Here is a 20,708-nt window from a genome sequence, read left to right on the forward strand (position 1 = left end):
TTCTCTGATGGAATGAGGAGGCCAGAGTATCTTCCAAATCACATTATGGATTGACCTAACAAGTTCTGAAGAAGATGGAATTGAGGAAGACAGTAAACACCATATATTTAATTAATAAAGCATGTTCTTATCCATTATTGTACAGAACCTTTGCCACCGTATAACAATAATCACAGTCTATAAATAAAGGATGTGTGGCTGGGCAAAATAAGTTAATTAGCTGAATTCATTAAGAGGTTATGTATTCAGGATGGCAAGATGGCTTAGGAAGTATAGCTTACTGCCAGAGGTTTCAACCTAAGTTTAATCTCTGGGTTCCACCTGCATGAAAGAAAGAACCAACTATTGAAAGTTGTCTTTTGATCATCCATGACACCCTGACTCAGACTCATAAATAAAAATAATACTTTAAAAAAGAGAGAGAATGTGTGCTCAGCATCAGAAGTTCCACAGAAAACAAGGGGTGTTTCACTCCGTCTCTTGTTACTGTTTTATCTTGTTTTGTTTTGGAGACTGAGGCATCACTCTAGCTTGAGTTCTTCTAGAACTCATATCATAGCCCAGGCTCAAAATTCCAGCAATCCGATGCTAAGATTGCAAGCAAGAGTCAGCACTCCTGGCTTAGCAAATTAAGTCTTTATTGGCTTTCCATCATAACTCCCAACACAGACAAAGGGCCACACATTGTGAATTTGCTACCAGCTTCGTTAACTGGGAGTGGGCAAAGGGCAGCTCAGCTCTTCCCACTAGAAAAAGAAAGAACAGAGGGATAAAGATATTTTTTATGTCTTATTGCAGCTGTGTTTTGCTGACATGTCTTATTATAACCTGGGGACCATCAGGTTGCAGGAAACAAAGTCTTTCTGGATTCTTCCTGCTGGTTGGTTCCCACCAAAACTGACTTTGCCACAAATTGGTGTAGCCAGGGAAATGACTTCTCTCATTTGGACTGAGCAGTAAAGTAGCAAGGAGCATTTTTGGAATGACTAGAAATTGATACAAATAAATAATAAAAAGCACTTGGAATAAGAACCTAAACTGCCCTAGCCACATCAGTCTCAAGATCCTGCATTGCTGGATTTGTTTTCTAGAGAACTGAGAGAGTCCATCCAGGGTGTGGCTCAGTGGTAGAGCTTGCTTACAGTGTATGAAGCTCTCAGTTTAACTCCTAACACCACAATAAATAAGTAAACTTCTGTATCAAGAGACTTCATCTTGCCTTTCTGTTTTCTGGAAAGATGCCTGTGCATACCTCGGCTGCCAAGGGTGTGGGATGTGGGGCTTATGTAGGTGTGTGTGAATAGTGTTTGGGCAGTGACAGCATTATGTAAGATGCTGTGCTTTGGAAGATGACTCAAACCCTTTTTAGTATTTGTTATCAGTATTTTAGACATATAATTTGTAAGCAGTAGTGTTATAGAGAATTAGGCAAGTGAAGATGAACTCAAAGATCTAGCTGTGAGCAGAACCCCAGATGAAAGGCAGGTTCCCAACTGGGTTAGCTGTGCACACCTTTAATCCCAGCACTCGGGAGGCTAAGATAGGTGGATCTCTGTGAGTTTTGAGACCAGCTTGGTCTATAGAGTGAGTTTCAGGGCATTCGGAGCTACATGGTGGGACCCTGTCTTGAAAAACCAAACAACACCAAAGGAAGGTTCTCAAATCAACACAAAGTCTAACTTGAGCTGAGGCAGCTATAGCCCGAAAATGTGGGTCATTGTGATTTTTTTCCCAGATCTAATAGAAGTGATCCTAAGTAAAGAGACTGTAACTAAACAAGGAGGCCTATCCCAGCAGCAAGCATGAAAAACATCAGAGAGTTTCATGTGAGACAAATGACTAGGGAGGTAAAGGATTTATCCCCCTAAAGGAAGCGTGATGCAGCCATTCAAAGTATGCTTCAGAAGACTGTGTCAGAACATGGAAAGACGCATCTGGAGTGCAAGTCAAGCACCCAGGAAAGTGAAGAGCCCTGTGGTGGTGTGGCCTTCCCAAACCCCCTACCTGGAAAATGAAGGCAGGAGGTCCAGAAGCAAAGCAAACTCAAAGTCAGCCTGGGTTACATGAGAACCTATCTCAAAAAAAAAAGAAAATGAAAGAAAGAAAAGAAAGAAAGGCCGGGTGGTGGTGGCGCACGCCTTTAATCCCAGCACTTGGGAGGCAGAGGCAGGTGGATTTCTGAGTTTGAGGCCAGCCTGGTCTACAGAGTGAGTTCCAGGACAGCCAGGGCTACACAGAGAAACCTTGTCTCGAAAAACAAAAAAAAAAAAAAAAAAAAAAAGAAAGAAAAGAAAAGAAAAGAAAGGAAGGAAGGAAGGAAGGAAGGAAGGAAGAATCACAAAACACAAAAAGTAATAGTTCTATTGAACTGGTAGTACGTACAGTAAAAGGCTTTTTAAATTTTTTTATCAAAATTTTTTCAAAACTTTAAAAATTAGCATCAAAATTAATTTTGATACTTCTTGTAAAAAAAAATTATGGCCAGCAAAATGACTCAATACATAAAGGCAACTGCTGTCAAGCCTAATTACCAAAATGCAATGCCAGGAGCTGCATGGTAGAAGAGAACTGACTTCCAGAAGTGTAGGAGGAGCTAAGGTGGGAGGAGTAAAGAGAGGAAGAGGAGGAAGGAGAGGAAGAAGAGAAGGAAGAGGAGGAGCTAAGAGAGACTAGATGAGAGAGAATCGGGGGACATGGAGGCTGATGTTCGCTTGTCTGTAGCAGTCAAAGGTAGTTGGTATATATAGGTTGGGTATTGGGTTACACCTCTGATTGTAAGGATATCTTGTTATTGATCATTACTAAATATATAAGCCTTTGGATAATCTAAGCATTAGAGTCGCATCTGTACCAAGCCCATGTGGTTGGCAGGATGGTCCGGGCACTGCCCAGCCTTGTGGAGACAGCGTCGAAGATTGGCTGGTGTTTCTGGCTGGACGTTTCTAGCTGTGGCACACACGTGGCCTCTGGCCACGCAACATGGGGACTGAGCTAGGCAGAGCCACTGCAGCTTAGATAGTCAGATTGACCGGCGGCCACTTTTTAAATAATTATTACAACACAGAAGTTCTCCTCTGACCTACACAGATATACACATATACTCACTCCTACTCAAAATGAGAAATGAATATAATACATAATTATAAAAATCCTTTCCAGGATCTTAGTAGGCACATTTCTCCCTCTTCAGATTTGCTGAGGATCAAACCCAGGGCCTTGTGAATGTTAGGAAACCACTCTGCCATTAAGCCATGTTCCCTACCTACATTTTTAATTTTTATGTGTATGTATGTATGCCTGAATATGTGTATATATGTAGATATATGCACCACATGCATGCCAAAGCCTGTGGAGGTCAGAAGAAGTTATCAGATCCCCTGAAACTAGAGTTACAAATGGTTGTGAGCTGCCTGTAGGTGGTGGAAACTGAACCCAAGTTCTTTGGAAGACCAGTAAGCACATTTAACTGCTTGTTCATCTCTCCAGCCCTGGTATTTCTGTCTTCTTTCATTAACAAATAATCAGTTCCTGGTATGTTTCACATTCCTTCAACTTTAACACATAACTTTAACTTATAAACTACTCTTTTTATTTATATATATATTTGTTTGTTTGTTTTTACAGTTTTACATATGTAGGTGCCTTACACACCAACCACTCTGAAGTGGAAGTTTCTAGTTTCTTTGGAGACTCAGTTGTGTCATGTGATATTTTTCTAGAAACTGTCTTACGAGAGGATGCTTTGCTGAGGTAGACACATGGAAGGATGTTTTGCTAAGAACAGACAGGGCATGTCTTTCTGGAAGCTGCCTGGAAAAAGGGCATGTGGTGTTTTGGTAGAGTGGATGCTGGAGAGAACACGTGATGTTTGGAAATAACCCAACAGACAGTGGACAGTACTGTGGCATTGGTTCGCCTTGCCACTCTTTGCTGATCTTCGTTTGACTTTGCTAATGCTTGTCTTCGCTGATGATGCTGTGCCATTGGTTCACCTTGCTTTCTTCACTAATCATCATCTGCACATAGTGCAGATGCATAGAGAGAAATGCACCAAAGAACATATTCTGGCAGGTTCTTGCTGCTTCCTCAGACTCTGGCCGATTGGCAGAGCCTCTCGACTTCTTCTGGATTGAACTGCCGTTGCTGATTCATGCATGGTGTTTGCAAGAGGTTCAAGCTACTTGCTGCTGATTCATGTGAATTGAACTGCTGATATCCTGACAACGAAGATTGAAATCACCCCTAAGAACTATTTCTAATCAGGTCCACATTCCCCTTTGCCCTATTAGCCTTTCCATTCCACTACTTCTAGTGGGTGGTAGCCTATAAGGGAGGTTAAAGCATTTAAGAACCCTTATTAGAGTAGGTTTTGAAAAATCTAAGCCTATACCAGTATCATCCTCTCTTACCCATTACTTTTCCCTAACACTCTTCTCACAAATCTCTCATGTTCATGCCTATTTGTTTTATTTGTGACCCACTGGGATTAAACCAGGGCCATCTGTGTAACCACAGGTTTGGAGTTATCTGTTTGAGTCTGGTGGGCTCAGCAAATTTTAAAACAGTGACTTCTGTTTCCCAGAATCCATCAATAACTAACAGATCAGAAATAAAGGGCAGGACCCTGTGAGTCCCTTCCCTTTTCTTGACTGATTGGCCTAGTCTCATGGTTCCCAGTGGTGTCTACTAAAGTGCCCCCAGTGACATGCCTCCTAATCCTTCCCAAACAGTTCCACCAATCAGAGCTCAGGCATTCAAACATATGCGCCATTCTCATTCAAACCACCTCAGGAGGTAATTTGAGACACATCAGATATCTCTCCAGGGAAACTATATTCTGGTAGTGATGTCTGGCCCTTTTTATCTTGCAATAGTACCATCTCAGCCTGTGCCTTTTAAGGTCACAATAGTGAGGGAAATAGTCAAGACCATGAAGGACCTATCCTGAACCTGGCTCATACCACTTTATTCCATGTCTGGCCAAAAACCAGTCTTGCAGCTTTGACATTATAATAAAAGTGACTGGAAGATATCAGCTTCTGTTTTACCCAGAGAAAAGGGAAAAATAAAATTCAGTTAACACTTAAGTTTTGTCTGTTACTGGCCAATCTTAACAATTGATTAAAAGTGCCATCTGTAAAGGATAGTAAAAGACCAGTGGAGGGACAGTGAGATGGTTCACTGGGTAAAAGCTATAGACAAGTTGTAAGCTGCCATGTGGGTGCTGAGAATTGAACCTGAATCCTCTAGAGAAACAGGCAGTGTGCCTAACCACTGAGAGTTATTTCTCCAGCCCCTATAGGGCATTTTCTTAATCTGTGATTGATGAGGAAGGGCCCATCCTATTATGATAGTGCCACACCTGGGCAGGTGGTCTTGGGTTCTATAAAAAAGTAGGCTGAATAATCAAGGAAAGCAAGCCAGTAGGTGACACCTCTCCATGGCCGCTGCATCGGTTCTGACTTCTTCCAGGGATGGACTACAATGTAGAAGTATAAGCTAAAAAAAAAAAAAAAAAAAAAAAAACCTTCCCTCCCCAACTTGTTTTTGTTCATAGCGCTTCATCATTTCAAAGGTAACCCAAACTAGGAGAGTAAAAGACCCCATCCCAAAGGAATAAGGCAGAGAGCATTTAGTAAAGCAAGATACCCAACATCCTCCTCAGACTTCTGCATTCACATACAAGCGCGCGCACACACACACACACACACACACAGTGGGACGGTGGAAGGAGAAAGAGAAAATCAAATTTAAAAAAGTTTGTTAAAACCACCAGTGGAGTAAGTCAGAACTAAAGTACTAATAAGCCAGATAGCGGTGCACACCTTTAGTCCCAGCACTCAGGAGACGGAGGCAAAGAATCAAAAATTTGAGACCAACCTAGGCAACATGATAAGACCCTCAAACAAACAAACAAAATATACAATGATTCTTGGAATTTTTTTCTAAAGTAAAATGCCTGGTATTTTACCTTTACACTTAAATGTTTGTTTTGGTAAACTAAAAAAGAAGAAAGAAGGGAAGAAAATTCAATCCAGAGAGCTGAAAGATCCAGAGAAATAGAGACAGAAAGACAGAGAATAAGCTGAGGATGAAACTTAGTGATGGAGTGCTCTCCTAGAATGTATGAAACCCCATGTTTGGTCCCTAACACCACACCACACACACACACACACACACACACACACACACACACACACACACACACACACGGCTTCAAACATAATACAAAGGCTTAATTTTATACTTAAATCCAACATAATATATTTTGTATATGTGAATATTTATGCTTCTAAAAACATATTTTAAATATTGGCATTTATTTTCTGGTATAACCTTGCAACTAAAAATATTTTTTTCTTCAATTTACTTGAAATATTGGTAGAAAAAGATTATTTTAATGTTGTAAAACTGTCTTTTCAGAGAGAAAACTTAAACATTTGAATGTCTTTCTTCTTTGTTCAAGGAAGTCTAAACAAGTTAAACCAATGTCAACAATCTGTGGTCCTCTTTCCTCAAAGTATTAACTAATGTCAATTCTCAGCTCATTTAAATTAACCCAAGGCTCTCAGTTCCCCTGTACAATAAGGAAAACTTTTATGTCTGTGTATATATCTGTATATGCCATGTGTACATTGTCTGTTGAGGCCAGAAGAGAGCATCAGATTCCTTGAGGCAGAAATTACAGGAGTATTGTCAGCTGCCTAACATAGGTTCTGGGAACTATAGGTCTGGAAGAACAGCAAGTGCTCTTAACCCCTGAGCCATATCTCGATTCTTTGTTGTTGTTGTTGTTGTTGTTTTGTTTTTTGCCTGCAAGTCCTCTTTTTAATTCACCATCTGGCATATGACAAAAGAATCCTCAATGCAGGGCAATATTGTTTGAGCAACACAGTCCATACACTTCTTCTTGGGAATTGTGGGTGCCAAGGAAGAAGGATGAAACACACAGGGAACCTGCTGGCTGGCTGCCTCTGTTGGCATCTACCACAATATCCCTCTTCCTATTTGTGGTGCAATGAACAAATTAGGAAGATTATTGTCCCAGAACCACCACATCTTAGCCAACTCAACTCAAGTCAGTACTTGGAAGGTGGAGGCAGAGAGATCAAGAGTTCAAAGTCACTCTTTGAACTCTTTAAAGGATTTATCAAGTTCAAGACCAGTCAAGGCTACAATTAAAAACAACAAACAAACAAACAAACAACCTAACTCCCAATTCCAATCGAAACCACTCTAGGTTCTCAACCACTCCCTGGTCCCTGAAAGAGCTCTGGATGTGTCTATGCGTTGTCCGTGCCACTCTGGCTCTAAGGGGCTGGCTCTGTCTGTATGTATCTGACTCTGCCACACAGCCATTTCTTGTCCTCAGCCCACACCCCTCAAGGACTTCCTGGAGACTTGCCAGAAGTGAAGCTCACTTCTTTGACTTTCTTTGCTTTTCAAGCTTAGGGAAGTTTTCATTAAGGCTTTGAGGAAAAGGTAGGCATTGGGGAACTGGCTCTGACTGATCACATATTCTTATATGCTTGTGGTTAAGCCATGACGTTCTGCCCTGGGTTATTGATAGTTCTAGCTTTTGAAGTTCAAAGGCTTTTAATCACAAAGGTTTTATCTCTGCCTTCAGTTTCCAAAACATATTTGAAACCTCAAAGGCCAGAGATTGACTTTTTTGGTATCTGCACCAGGCTACAACTGTACCCCTAGGGCCTGTTGCCAAGAGGTCAGGTTTGGATGAGGAAGGCAGACTGAGCAAATATATTTTTTTCAGGGATAAAAATCAATATCTACTACACATAATTGTAAAGATCCAGAGAGTTGCTCAATCGTTGCACCTTTACTTTTGATCCACAAGCTCCAACACATAATATTTTGTATATGTGCTCCAGGTTTGATTGTTTTCCTCTATAATTGAAAACAGTTGTCAGACTCACTTAAATTCAAAAAGGATCAAATTTACTGTTTTGGCATAGTAAATATCTCAGTTGTAAAATCATTAACATCAGCACTTTATTTTTTCCATTTTCCACTGACTTTTATAAATAAAGGCGAATATGCTAAAAAAAATGCCAAGTAATTTCAAACCATTGCCATATTTAGATAGCAAAGATGCTTGAAGAGAACTATGGACCAGCAGGTGGTACAGCATAAGGTAACTCGATATGGCTGTTTGTTTACTGAAATGGGAAAAGTCAACGTTCAATACGGAAGAGAAATTCAGAAGTGTTTGATGCAAACATGGTGCAGCATGCTGCACTAATGCCTGTAGACCCAGCACTCAGGAGGCGAAGGCACAAGAATGAGGATGTTCAAGAATCTCAGCTATGTTCAAAGTATGCACGAACTACAGAAGACCCTAACTCAAAAGAGGGGAGACGGAGGGAGGGGCGTCAGTGTATATCTAAAAATGACAGTTACAAAGATGTTAGTGCATTATCTGCATTTTTATTCATTTTTTTCACCTCTCACTCATCCTAATAGTCCTTAGATATCATTGTAACCTTTTTTTGAAATGTATTTGTATGTATGAGTGTTTGTCTGCGTGTACATTTGTGTACCACATGCATGCAGTGCCCACAGAGGCCAGAAGAGGGCTTCAGATCCCCTGCAATTGGAGTGAAAGACGGTTATGAGGCACTTATATCGGTGTTGGAAACTTAATTTAGATCCTCTGAAAAAGCAGCAAGCACTTTTAGCTACCGAGCCATTCATCCATTTCATTCATCGTTCCAGCCCTGAAATATTTTCATTTTGAGAAAATCCAATTTATTTACTGTTATAGACTAAATTTTTGTTCTCTTCCTGCAGGACTGAAGAGCAACCAACAAATGGGACCTCACAAAATTGAAAAGCTTCTGTATGGCAAAGAATACCATTGTTCAGGCAAGACAGAAGACTACAAAATGGAAAAAGATTAACATCTGAAGAAGGACTCGTATCTAAACTAGAGCAAGACTGAAGAAACAAAAACAAAAATAGGACAGCAGGATAGTCCAATTTAAAGAATCTGGTTTTAAAATGGGGTGCAGAACTAAGCAGAGGGTTCTTGAAAGATAAAACACAAATGGCTTAGAAAGTAAAACTACTTGGAGATTTCACCTTAAACCAGTAAGAACGGCCAAAATCAGTAAAACAAATGACAGCACATGCCGGTGAGGATATGGGGTAAGAGGAACACTCACCCATTGCTGATGGGACTGCAGACTTGTAAAAAACACCATGGAAATCATTATAGCTGGTCCTCAGAAAGCTGGGAATAGATCTACCTAAAGTATCTACATCCTACTACAGAGGTATTTGCTCAACCATGTTCATTGCTGCTGTATTAATCTTATGCAGGAATTGGAAACAGGGTATATATCCACCAATTAATGAATGAAAAATGAAAATGTGGTACATTTACAGATTGGAATATTATTCAGCTGTTTAAAAAAAAAAAAAAAAAACAAAATCGTGAAATTTACAGGTAAACAGATGGTGCCAGAAAAAGGAAAATCATTCTGAGTGAAGAAACCCAGACCTCAAAAGACAAATATTGCCTGTTTTCTCTTATATGTGGATGTTAGTGTTTAAGCTTTTGATAGGCATTGGACAATTCATAACCACAGAAATTAGGTATAGGGCAAGGAACTAGGGGGTAAGGGAGATTCCCTCAAGGGAACAGAATATAGTTATAAAGAGATGGAGAAAGAATGGAACAGATTGAATAGACAGGGGAATGGGAGGCAGGTAAAGAAGAGAATGAGGAGAGAGCCCCTTAAGGGTCATATGGAATATTACTACAGTAGAACCTTCCTAAAATAAATACATATATGAAGGAAACTAAATGAAGTCACCAGATAAAAGGAGAGACAATGCTGCAACTAGATATTTCACCAAGTAAAATCTCCAGTGCCAGAAATGGGTCACATCTAGTTGAGTCGTTGGCTAAAGGAGCCCCATGGAAACCCCCAAACATCTCAGGTTACTACTAAGACTCTTAGTTGCTCTCCACAAAGTGATGGTAAGGCCCTACTGTTAAAGGCAATATATACATATCTTATTGAATACAGAGAAGTCAAGCTGGTGTTAGCATTGGTGGTACTGGAAAGTACTTTGCATGCTACCAGAGGAGAAAGGTAATGATCAACCCCACTATCAACCCTGCAATGTACACTGGTGACCTGCCTGCAGGATATGCTGGTGAAATAGTGGCATAAACATCTGTGGGAGGAAGCAAACACTATCTGATTTGATTTAAGGCCTACTCCACTAGAGGAACCCATGCCTAAGACTGTTCCAGTGGCTAAGAACCTGAGACTGGAGAAGCCAAGGGCCTGGGGGAAAACCAAATACTATTGTTTTTGCTAAAGGAACGTGGCAATACTACTACTCCTGATGACATTCTGCGATAACCACAGATGAATGCCTTACTCATCCAGCATCAAAGAAGCATCTTCTTGCAATAGATGAGAACAAAGTGACCCACAACTGGATAATGTGCAGAGAGACTTTGGAGCACTCAGTCCTAAATAGATTTTCTTCATCAAATTCCTCCTCTCAAGGAACTAAGTGAAAGAAGAGGCAGAAAGGGTCTAAGAGCCAGAGGGGATGGATGACTCCAAGGAAACAGTGTCTTCCAGACATAACGGGACTGATGCACATATGAACTCACAGAGACTGTGGCAGTACCCCCAGGGCCTGCCTGCACAGGTTCAAACCAGATGAGGACCCAGTGGGGAGAGATGAGAGTGGAGACATGAGCTCCTGCTGTTCTAATAAAGAAGTTGTCTACAATTGATACTCACTTGCAATAGGAATTTTTATTTTCTCCAATGAAGTCTCACTGCGTATATAAGCCACACTCCAGGGTAAGCCCCATGCCCAGGAGTAGTTGGCAAACACAAAATTAACTCAGTGGTTATTTTGTAGACTTTCTGGGTCATATCACTTTTTCTGTTTGGGTATTTCTTATCTTACTGATCTTTTGCTTGCATATCTTAGTTTCTGCTTTCATGGTTTTTTGGGGGGGAGGTTGTTTGCTTCTCCTTTTTGTTGTTGGTGTTTGTCTGTTTGTTTGTTTGTTTTGATTGTTTTTTTTAAAGAGAGAAAGGGCATGGAATAGGGTGAGTGGAGTGGATCTGGGAGGATCTGAAGAAGGGGAAAAGATAACAGCAACAACTGTAGCAACAATGGACCAGAGAGGGAATATCAGTAACCAAAGCAGTCAAGGACAAGCAGCACATCTCAGAGAATTTAGAACATGGATGACAAACTGATTTTGGGTGCAGAGTCCAAAATCCTGTCATAACAGTCACTGGAGCCTGAATGGTCCCTGAAAGGATGTGGCCCAAGATAGAACCAGTACAAACAAACCAGACTCTCTTCAGAGGAAAAGCTTTACTCGCCTTCTGTCCCTCCTCATAATGCCTTGCTTATGTGAACCTCTGTAGAGCATTTTTAATATGATTTCAACTTCTAAACATTAAGATGCACATTTCCATTGATAGAGCTTTCTGGAAAAGCTTGGTAATACATCAGCACAGCTTTTAATATATTTTACAATTTCTGACTCAACAATTCCTCTTTTAAGAAAATAATCCAGAAAATGAAGATTTAGTCAGAAATAAGTTTATTGCAGCATATTTATAATATTATACAAAGCTATAATACTTAAGTATTCAACAACTGAAAAAATCAAATAAATAATGGTATAGTCATGCAGCCATGAATATAACTGGTTTTGAAGAATTTAGAAACATGTCTGAAACAACAGTGAGCAGGAAAGGCAGGTAATTGTATCATCTGTATTGCAGAAGATTTATTTTATTATTTTTAAATGAGCAAAAAGCAGAAAAAGAATAACAGAGTGTTAATAATGGTTGCCTCCTGATGGAGAGACCCAAGGTTATAAGTACTTATCCTATGCTAAGAAGAGCAAAATTGAAACAAAACCAAACCACCCTTTGATACTCTGTAAATTACCTTTAATTACATTTTTCAAATTGTATAGCCAGAAAAACAAAAACAAAAGACGGTTACCCAGGACAACTTTCTCTGCTGTTATCAGCAGAATAAGTAGCCATTTAAGATGTAGGCAAACTGCAAAGCAAGCTTGTTTTATTTGAGACCAGGTATCAAACTCACTGTGTAGCTAAGGATGAGCAGTGATCCTCCTGCCTCCACTCTTCAAGTCCTGAGATTACAGGAGTATGCCAGCACATCCAGTTTCTGCAAAATCCTTTATAGTACCCCTCAAATTCCATTTACCAGTCCTCTAACCGGATCTCTGGCCATCACACAGGATAATACGACTGAGTAAAATGCGCAGAAGCACAAGGCATCATTCTAGGGTGGGAACAGTTGGGATGGGAGCAAGATGAATACACAAGAGTCCACAGAGAATGGAGAGAACTGAAGTGGAGCAGTCCAGGACAGAGCTTGGCTTCCCAAACTCAAAATCATTCAGACTCAAAATCACTGTCAGACTCCAAGGCTTCCTCAAGAAGAAACTTCATACCCTAGCCCTAAGGGAAAATGGTTGTTCTCTTTGGCAGAGCACCAAGACTTCAGACACTAACACCCTGCAGCTGGGGTTAAAATATATACAACAACCATGAGACAGAGTGGAACAGAAGCCAATAGACAGACTCATGAAGATATACCTAAAAGAGTTTTGCCTGAAAGCTTACAATGTTGACAGTTTATTCTCACTAAACACAGGCAGCTTGTGAGTCTCCATGCACTTTAAAAAAGGCACAGAGATCAAAGAGGCTATAGCTTAGGAGAGATTAACAAGTCAATGGTTTTTCCAATATGGAAAGATTTCAAGTTTGAAGAAAAGAAGGAAAAGATGGTCAATTGCTGGAGTCTTGTAGTCTGGAGTTTAAAGAGCCATAAGGTACAGTGAGTTGGGGGAGAGGGAAAGAGGTGTGGCGATAAACGTTGCCAAGGTAACACTGTATTCATGTATGAAAACTGTCAATTGATAAGTTTTTTAAGCTTTTCTTAAAGGTACAGTGGTATTAAGAAGGGGTGGTGTGGATAAGAAATAGCCATGGCTAAAAGAGGAGCAATTATGGCATCATTCCCTACCTTCCAACCTGATTGTCATGGTGCACAGAAAAAGGACTGTGAGTCCAGGTGCTCTGTTAAGAGCAGGAGGGAGCCAGGTTGCAGCCATATAATCCAGCTGCTGAGGGGCTGGCTTCGGTGTTTGATACATAAGAACATTTCCATGCCTCCATTCTGTCCTTCCTAGAAACAAATTACTATGTACAGATGACCTCCTGGGCCAAATACTGTGACAGCATCGTGGCCAATTTCCCTACTTTATCTACTCTCTACTACAATTTTCAGCAATATACAGCTCAAATAATAGCCTTTAAAGTATCCAAATGGTCCAATAGCCATAAACAAAAATTTTAAATTGTCTACAGTCATGCTTATAAATGAAATTTAACCAACAAACCAAGTTTAACATGTGACAGGCAGTCTCCTTGGTTCAGCCGCTCTCTTCCATCCTTATGACTGTTCCAGAATTTCCTATCCCACACTCTCAGTCTCATAGAAATATGAAACCTAGTCTCTGCCTGCACTAGGCAGGAAAAGAAATTCATAACCCAAAAGCCACCTCTACCTATATTGCTGCTGCCTGTCTTAACCCTGTTTTCTGATGTTTGCTTCGTGGTCCTGTACCTCAGTTCCATAGATATATATATACTGTTATATACATACTGTTCCACGCATCTTCAGCTTTAACGATTAATTCATAGCTAGTCACATTTCATTTACACCGCATCCACCCTGCCGCCACAGTACTTACAAGCAAACTTCCCATCATGGCTATTCAACCATGAAGCATTCATTCTAATACACTGCTCAAATTATAAGGTTGTAATTAAAGACAGGCATGGTGGCATACATATCTAATCCTAGCACTTGATGGGCAAAGTCAGGAAGTTCTTAAGTTCGGGTCCAGCCTGCAATATATAGCAAGATGCCTCAATGGTGGCATATGCCTATGATCCCAATCCTTATATGCAGAGGCAGGAGTATCAGGAGTTTAAAGTTATCCTCAGCTACAGAGTAAGATAAAGGCCAGTCTGGGTTCTGTTTTTGTTTTGAAATTTTATCGTCCATTATCTCAAAACCAACCGAACAGGCTGGACAGAGTGGTTAAGAGCACTGACTGCTCTTCCAGAGGACCCAGGTCAATTCTTAGCACCCACATAGCAGTTTACAACTGTCTGTAACATCACCTCCAGGGAATCAGATATCCTCACACAAGATGCAGGGAAAACACCATACCAATACACATAAAGTAAGTAAATTATTTTTTTAAATGTAAAAAAAGTAACCATACCCAAGAAAAAAAAAAAGAAAAGAAAAAGAAAAAAGTCCTTTTGTATCCTGTCTTGATACAAAAGGGGGAAGGAATTTTTGTATTTTCCACAAACTGACACTTAAAACAATGATCATCCCTTTGTAACAAACATTCTATGTTGAAATGTCAATTATCTCACAAAATGTACTTTTGTGAGGGGAGGCATGATTGAAATATGGTCTCATGTAACCAAGATGGCCTTGACCTTGATTTGTAGCTGAGAGTACCTGTGAACTCCTGACCCTCCCTCCTTCTTTCTTCTTTCTCCCAAATGCTGGGTTCTTAGGCATGCATTGAGATTGCAATATTGGTCTTCCTACATTCTTTTCTTATTGTAACTAATTTATCAGAGAAATTGGGTCATCTTAATAATATAGTTCGGTATTTCTCCTACCTTATCTCGGTTTAAATAATAGCTGAATCCAAAGGCTTAATCAGATTCAAGGCTGAATTTTCTTCCTTGCTGTGCTTGGGGATTCAACAAAGGACCCCATACGTGTGAGACAAGAATTCTACCACTGAGCTATATCCTCTATCAGATTTTTTAAACTTCATGGGTGGTATCTCTTTATTTTTGTGACATCAACCATTGATGTTCAATGCCTAGAAGACCTAGGTATTAGGGACTCCACAATGATGACTTTTTTTAAAACTCCTTCATTTACTAGATGAAACGTTTCTACAAAGAGAAGCTCCTCTTGCTCACTTGGTGTCTACTGAGCTATATTCTTCCTGCATTTCTGTAGTTTTGCACAGTGATTCATCTGACTTAAATGACTTCAAATCTTCAAGGAGCAGAATCCTAGCTATCCTTTAATAAGCCCAGTACACCTCAAAGATGGCTTGCTGCCCTTCTGGCGGTCTGCCTCTCTACTATTATGATAGTGCCTACCTTCTTGACTTATTAATTTATAGCCTCCATCACCAGAAATGGAACTCTTAGAAACAGGAGGAGTCTTAAGCCCAAGCATCTGAATCGAATGGTTATTGGACAAAGATTTTCAGGATGAATGAAATATGAAAGAAGTTGGGGTTTTATTTATGAGATCATTTTCCTTAAACGGTTCCATTATAATACACTTCACAAAGCAACAGAGAATGAAGAAATTACTGGAATGCGTGACCAGAACTGAAGGGTACCATGGGAAGTAAAAGTTGAACCAGAACCAGGTTACAAAAGTACTCAGTTAAGTACTAACCGTGCTCAGCAAGAAGAGCTCGGGGCCTCAAAACTAGACAGAAGACATGATGAGAATCAGGAGGAGCCAGAGTCCTTCCTGAGGATTGCATCAGACCCGGTTAGAAGTAGCTTTCTAGAAATTGGGTAGGATTCAACTGCAAATCCTCTTGCCTCTGTACTCATGCAGTGCCAGGGATGTTAAGATGCCAGGCAGAGGAACTCTTGTTTTCAATGAAGTAAGCATTTAAAGCAAGTTGAATCTCCTTTGAGAACTGGAAAGATGGCTCAACAGTTAAAAGTCCTTGCTGTTCTTCCAGAGAACTGAGCTCAATTCCTAGCACCCACATGGAAGCTTAGAACAGTCTCTAATTAGTTATAGGGAATCCAAGGCCCTCTAATGGCCTCTGTGGGGCACAGATATACATGTAAACAAAATACCCATACACATAAAAATAAGTATTTAAAAGAAAACCAATTTCCTTTGGTATGTTCTAAAGGGAACAGTGAGGGAAGGAGGCTTAGTATCTCCGGCTAGGGGCACAGTTTCCTTTCAGATCTTCGGGGGAAGGAAGTAAATGTGCTGACTAGCTGGATCATAGGGAAAGGTAAGCAAGAATGGTCACAACCAGTTCATCTTAAGGATGCGTAGAACATGTAAAGTCACTGCTAGAGCAGGTCTATGCTGTGGGAACAGGAAGATGCTGGAAAGCACAGACAAGGAATGGACAACAGGAGTGGTACAAAGCAAACAGTTAACTCTACCATGCTAACTTTTACTTTAAAAATAGTTATGGACACTCTAATGGATTAAGAATTTGTGTCAGGGCTGGAGAGATGGTTCAGAGGCTAAGAGGCCATTCTTCCAGAGGACTCAGGTTCAATTCCCAGCAGCCACATACAACTCTAACTCTAGTTCCAGGGACCCAACACCATCATACAGATATACATGCCAGGAAAACATCAGTGTACATAAAATAAAAATAAATAAGTCATATAAAAGTGCTTTTTAAAAAAGAATTTGTGTGTCTGACCTGAGGATTAAACTCAGAGAGCCATGCATAGTAGGCATTTGCTCTACTATCATCAAGCTAACTTTACCTCCTAAACCAAAACTCTACAAAAATAATCAACATATGAAGTAGTGTGAAGTCAGGATGTGACAGGTCTGAAGGTGCATGCCCTTCTGCAGGGCACATGACACAACTGGTAATGGGCTCTGACAACATAGGGCACCCATACGCTGTCTCTTCATCACTGGTGGTTACTAGGCACTGCCACATTTGGAACCTACAGCTACAACTTGCGTTGGTCCCATATAAGCCCTGTAAGTCTGGATTGTAGCAATAAGTCTGCTGGGACGCAGATGAAGCACCGGTTCTGACCCCTGAGTCAGCCGTCCCCCTGAGAGAAAGCAGAAGAAAAAGGAGTGAATAAGATAGGTGGAGACCATGGAACAAGTGAGAGAAAACAGGATGAGGCAGGGCAGTTCAGCACACTGTCTCCTGACAGATGGCTATCTCCACTTCTGTCACTCAGAATCTGAACCCAAGTTTAATATCCAAGAGGAAGAGAGTTAAACAGAGATTGAAATCCTCTCTGGGATTCTAGAGCACAGAGCCTAGCCATCCTGTACTCATCACCATTTCCTATTTCAGCTAGTGGTTGATACCAGCCAGCAACCAGAATAGCATCCTTAACTCATCCTCAGCACTCCACCTTATATTCCATTAATTTTGCCTTAAACCAACTGAGATAGGTAGTTTAAAAAACAAAGGATTCAGGACTGTGCATGGTGGTTACTAGAATCTGTTAGCAGAGGAATGAGGTCTGCCCCAAGTTCAAGGTCTATATTCCAAGTTCTGGGGCAACAAGTCTCTCTCTCTCTCTCTCTCTCTCTCTCTCTCTCTCTCTCTCTCTCTCTCTCTCTTTCTCTCTCTCTCTTTCTCTCAAAAAGACCAAAAATGGAACTAAAGATGTAGCACTGTAAAAGCACTTGCCTAACATGCTTGAGGCCCTCTATTCAATCCCTAGCACCCCAAGCCAGACATAATAGTGCATACTCATAAACCCATTACAAGAGGTGAACACTCAGCCTTGGTTCCATAATTCAAAATTTATTTCTTCATCTCAAAAATATGGATAACCAGTAAGTTGTGGTAAATATTAAGCAGGGAAAGAACATGTAATACAAAGCACGGCCTTAGGATTATTTTGTATTATATGTTCATGTCACTGCCTTCTATATAGGGTTGGTATAGAGTAAATGTCAGTATATACAAAGGACTTTAAAAAGTGTCATGCAGAGAAAGCCCTTGCAGGGTGTGTGGGTACAGGCATGTAGGCCCAGCTACAGGACAGGACTCAGTAGGAGGGTCACAACTGCAAGGCCAGCTTGCAATTTAGTGATACTCTACCTCAGAAGTAAAAATGTGGGTACAATTCAATGATAGAGAGCTTGCCTAGATCACTCAAGGCCTCAAGTTCAAGTCCAGAGTAGGAGGGAAAAGGGGCAGGGAGAAGAGGAAAGAAGAGAAGGGGAGAGAAAAGGTGGGGAAGAGATGGGGAGGGGGAAAGAGAGAAGAGAAGAAGGAGAAGGAGATATTAGCTGTTACTAGCAATATTACATAGACCTTGAATTGGTAATCTTTTTTATAATATGCCACAGTGTCTAAGCTATCATTACCTCTTGCCCCAAATCATGCAGCTTCCTGTAGTTGGTTACACAATCTTTCCTACTCTATACTATTATCTGTAACAGTGATCTAGTAATGTTACTATTTCAAACTTTGGCTTTCTTAAAGACCAGAAACTGTGCTCGTGATAACCTTTATAACCAGAATAAGTTCTAGCATATAGTAATGTACTTAACAAATATATGTAGCTTTCTATGTGACTTCATCCAACTAAATCTTTTCAGACCTCTCATAGGCTCTGCATGCAGATTATTTCCTTACCTCCAAAGGATTCAGACATCCAAAAGTCCTTGGTATTGGGGGGAAAAAAGTCTTTTTCTATCATGTTCAAAAAGTCTATTATCGAAAGAACTAGACTTAATGGTTGCTTCCACCTAGCCTTGTTCATAAAGTGATCTGTAAGCCCTAACTTTAATTTCTGCACAAATCATTCCTAATAGACATTTAGAATAGAACCTAGATGAAAGCAGTGTAACTATCCATCAAATAACCAACGCCATCTTATCCTAACCTGGGAGCTGGACATGTATACTAATTGTCATTTTGGGTTGCCCTTGAAATAATCCTTTAGGTTGTTAAACATAACTTACTTAGCAAAATCATCTAATTAATATAAACAAATACATATGCATGTACAGATACATATAATTGCAGAGAAAACTATCTAATGATAGGTATAATAATAAAGTAATATGCCAGGTGTGGTGGCTCATGCCTGAAATCATAGCACTAAAGAAGCTAACGTAGGAAGACTATTATGAGTTCAAGACCAGACTGGGCTAAAGAGAGGCTATCTCAAAATAGCAGTAGTAATAATAATAGCAACAACATACTTGGTTTGTGCCAATTACAGTTTAAGTGCAATAATCTCACTTTATTTTCACCATATGTACATATTAGGCTCCATGACAAGAGGCACAAAAAATTAAGAAATCTGCCAAAGAGAACTGTGCATGATTCCTTGGTGTGATTGCTTAGCATATGCAAGGCTGTAGGTTCAAGCCCCACACTGAGTAAAAAAAATTAAAAAACAAACAAAACAACAACAACAACAACAACAAACATTGCAAGGCTCTGACATGAGAATTTGAATTCAGGAAGCCAGACACCAGAGCCTGAGCTTGGTGCAGGGTAGTTTTTTACATTGAAGTCATTCTGAATAACCTCAAAGACCCCGCCTAGCTAGATCTCAGACACTAGCCTCAAAAAAGAGGATTAAAGCAATCAGCATTTGAGTAAGACACTAGATAGCACATCTGGAGCCCATGTAAAATCTAAGCTATGCACCTTGTAAGTAGGAGTCTAAGTAAGAGTGTCTATTGCAAATGTATCTCATGATGATGGACCATCTACATTCCAAATTTTCAACTAGTGACCCTGAGAAAGATCCTAGAGCCCAGGAAATGATGAATGGTGCCCAAATGACCTGGGATAGCATGATGTTCCTTATTGGCTCTCCTACCCTAAAAGCAGCAGTCTCTGAACAAAGAAGGTGCATCTCACAGCTAAGGAAGTGTTGGCTATGCATGCATGACAAGAGTTCAGAGGTCAGCACCCATGTTACATCAAGTTATACATCTCTCCAGCACTGGGGAATGGAGATAGGTGTGTCCCAGGAGCTCACTGGCCAGACAGGCTAGACAATCAGTAAGCTTCAAGTTCAGAGAGACTCCCTCCCCCCCCCCCCCCAACCAAAATAGAGATCAATAGAAGCTATTAGGATTTGGTCTCTGGCCTTCATGTGTGCACACATATGAACACATGCATACATACAAGTAAATTTTCAAAGAAGGCATACCTCCATCCTGTCATAGGGCAGCCTATAGGTTTAGTTAAGCTCTACTTTGGATCATGCCCTATTAGAATACGGGGAGGCTACTCAAGAGACTTTTGTACTGTCAGCAATTTATAAAATGAGGCAGAAAGACTTGTGTTTAAGCTTACATGACCAACTCACATGGTAGCTACCGAAGCTTTACTCAAGTTACTCTGTCTTTTTGGAAGCTTTCAGACTTCTGCTGTCTCTACACTTGCTTCCCACTTGTGCTCCGTTCACTTTGGTGCATGCTAACCCTAGCACTGGGATGACATAAGCTTCTCCACTATTGCTGCAGCCTTTAAGCCTAGCTCATCCTATCAGGTAAAGTATCAACTTCAGCTACCCTTCTGCTTCTGCCTTTAGAAGTCACATGCTCTATTTCTATTCTTCAACAGTTACAGCTAATACAGATGTTTCACAAAAGTTTTGATCAGCACCTTTACTTTTCTCCCATAAGTTTTCAACTTTCATATGATTGCCCAGCATTTGTACTCACTCCTAATGACATGCTGTAAGGTTCACAGCATCTGCCAGGGCTTTGTTTAGTAGGCCTTCTGGCCACTGGAGCTCACTGACCCTAACCCGTGTCTCGTTATAGTCAATGCTCCTGCCACCATCTGAAGTACTTAAGAACTGGCTTATGCATCTTCT

The sequence above is a fragment of the Arvicanthis niloticus genome, chromosome 2, assembly GCF_011762505.2.
Source record: "Arvicanthis niloticus isolate mArvNil1 chromosome 2, mArvNil1.pat.X, whole genome shotgun sequence".
In the NCBI taxonomy this organism is placed as follows: domain Eukaryota; kingdom Metazoa; phylum Chordata; class Mammalia; order Rodentia; family Muridae; genus Arvicanthis; species Arvicanthis niloticus.